Below are 2,884 nucleotides of genomic sequence, written 5' to 3' on the forward strand. Positions count from 1 at the left end.
CAGTTTCAGACTGCTTGCCTCAGATATGCACCTGGCCACATCCATCATCAGTAAGCTGTGATAGCTCTGTACAAATGTTAGAAGCAGACTTCTGTTAAAAAAAGAACTGTAATGAGCAGACTGTTAGTATATGCCACAACGCCAGTGTAGGTAGAGCTTGGCAGATAGCCTGTACATAACCATCAAACCATGTGTTTGTAATCACAGTATGCTCTCAAATCTCAGCACTCGCCCAGTGCTAACATTCTAGTAGACGCAGATATATGAGTTAAAAACTATGTACTGCATGGTGATTTTGATTTATGAATTGATTAAGAGCAGGTATCAACAGCTGCACCAACTATATTTATTATTATTATTACATATACCGCGTTCAAAAATTATTATTATATATACATGTGTGACTGTAATAAACGTTCGCGATGCATACATGATACATAGACATGTACTAGTTGGTGATCTCAGTCACCCCCTGGTCCGCTGCAAGAAGACGCTTAGCTCCTGCGGTGGGCTGCCGCCGCCGGTGCCGCCGGGGCTGATGAGGTGGTACGACACGGCGTCCCTGGAGCCCACGACCCTCTCGTACGTCGCCCGCATGTACAGCACCTCCCCGGTGCCGGCGCCGGCGCCGTCCTGCTGCGTGTTTCCATCACCGTTGGGCCCGGCTTCCAGCGCCACCGCGGGCGGGAGCGCGCCAACGCCGGTCGTCATGGTGCGCATGCTCTCCAGCACGCGGCGGTCCCACTCCGTCGGCCGCCGACGCACGGCGTGCCCCACGTCGCGCCCGTTGCAGGACGCCTTCCACACGTTCCGGCTCTCGCCGCCGCCGCCGCCGGTGCCGGTGCCGCGGTGGCACTCGAGCGCGATGCGGAGGAGGCCGGAGCCCATCTCGGTGGCGAGCGACTGCATGGGCACGGAGAGCTCGAAGAGGAACGGCGGCGGCACCGCGGCGTCGCGCTGCACGCAGAAGGTGACGCTCCCCGCGCGGCGGCCGAAGATGGTGCCCACGATGACGGTGCAGTGCTTGCCGCCGTCCTTCTGCTTCTCCTTCCTGGCGATGACCGAGGCCGCCGGGTCGATGATGCTCTCCGAGTTGCTCTGCTCCTCCGCCGCTGCCGGCTGCTGCATGCCGGCGCTCCGGGAAGGAGAAGCTCAGGCGGCTCCTGGCGGCGTCGCTTGCCGACTGCTGCTTGCCGGAGGAGACGCAGGAGCTAAAGATCGGTGCAACGCACCGGTAGTTGGATGCCCCTGACTTGTTCTTCGTCATGCTGAATCGAATGGATGAATTCAATTCCTGCCGCCACCAACAACTACAGGTACAGTACAGTGTGTCCCAAGATGAACAAGGTAACAAGCGATTGCAAAAATTTCTAGCAGCAGTTTGCTGTCGGTAAAAGTCTTGTTCTTGACATATATGCTGGCAAGAGACCGAAATGTTGGTATAGGCAGGCTCCAAGGCAGCTCTTATACATATTGGCCCTGTTCGGCTTACCCCATATTCGATTTGTTCGACTTGTTTTTTCAGCCAGAACAGTATTTTTCTCTCACAACAATTCAGCCAGAACATTGTTTTTCAGCTAGTTTCAGACCAGCCAACGGAGCCATGGATGAGCACAATGCATGGGAATAGCTGTTTCTCATGCGGCGTCACGTATGTGACAAATGACAAAATAGCGACTTGTTTTCTCAGTCTAGCTATGCGACTTATATATGCTGGTCTTGGGATGAAACGGGGCGGAGCTGTGCTTTCTATGCGCCTTGTTCGTCGTGTTTACCGACCTTATATCATGGATGGCACTTGCTTTACTGTAAACAAAACGCAAACTAGTCGACTGAAATGGCGTTTTTGTTTATGGGAAAATGCTAGGGCTGAAAATGAAAACGATAATTATCGATTACTGGAAATCGTTTTTGAGAAATTACTGATCCCCCCCTAAACAGAAACGGTAACCGATAAAATGGAAACGAGAACGATAAAAACATCCGATAATGAAAACGAAAGTGATTTAGCTCTCTTCCTATCGTTTTCGAAAAATACCGTATTTAGTCAATAATCTACCGTCGATAATTACCAAACTCAGGCAGAGACACACGATCTCATCTCCGCTGAGCATCCAGGCCAGGCGCCTAGGCCCATTGGCCAAGCCCGCTAATCACCCTCAGCCTTTGAGGCCTTGAGGGCACCTCACATCTTCACCCTCAGACTCCGTCACAGTGCACAGCCTTTGCGTTGTGTCATTTTATTGCTATACAATATGTGTGTCCTGCCTCTCGTGCCATGGATAATTACTAATACACTATTATTTCTCATGTGACCTGGGTTAATGTATATGGCTATTATCATGCTGTGCATATTGGTGTGTTTATTGTATTTTAGATATCGCTTTCATGATTTTCGATAGTTATCGATGTACTTTTGATGGAATTATTTCGTTTCCGAATTAACGGAATATCGATGTCATTCTCGTTTCCAACAATATCGTAATGATTTCATTTTTGAAAAAATAATATGAAACTGAAAATAATATGCGCTCAATGTTCTTCCATGTCTTCTTGGCTCTTGCGCAGAATACGGTACATGCAGTGCACATCAGGTTTTAACACCTGCAGATCACACTACGTACAGTAGGACTGACCACTGGTGACAATTGTTCAAGGCTGCAAGAACAGCTTCACCCGGAGAGCAGCCTTGCAGTTGCAGCCATGCAGGTTGCAGCTTCTCTGGGTCGTGGAGTGATGAAGGGAAGTCGATGCGAGCCTTGGTCATGCTGCTTTATGAAGGCTCGATCAGAGGTCAGAGCATTCAGCATGCATGGGCAGCGGCACCCGGCACAGGTAAATCCTGGAATGGGATTAATTAAAACACAGCGACGATGAGCAAGCT

At 50.2% G+C, this 2,884-nt stretch overlaps 1 pseudogene; it reads right to left on the reverse strand.

Annotated features, from left to right (window-relative positions):
* Nucleotides 1–465: 465 nt before the first annotated feature.
* LOC136526828 (protein MIZU-KUSSEI 1-like) lies at nucleotides 466–1,267 on the reverse strand (annotated as a pseudogene).
* Nucleotides 1,268–2,884: the final 1,617 nt, after the last annotated feature.

The sequence above is a fragment of the Miscanthus floridulus genome, chromosome 19, assembly GCF_019320115.1.
Source record: "Miscanthus floridulus cultivar M001 chromosome 19, ASM1932011v1, whole genome shotgun sequence".
Taxonomy (NCBI): Eukaryota; Viridiplantae; Streptophyta; class Magnoliopsida; order Poales; family Poaceae; genus Miscanthus; species Miscanthus floridulus.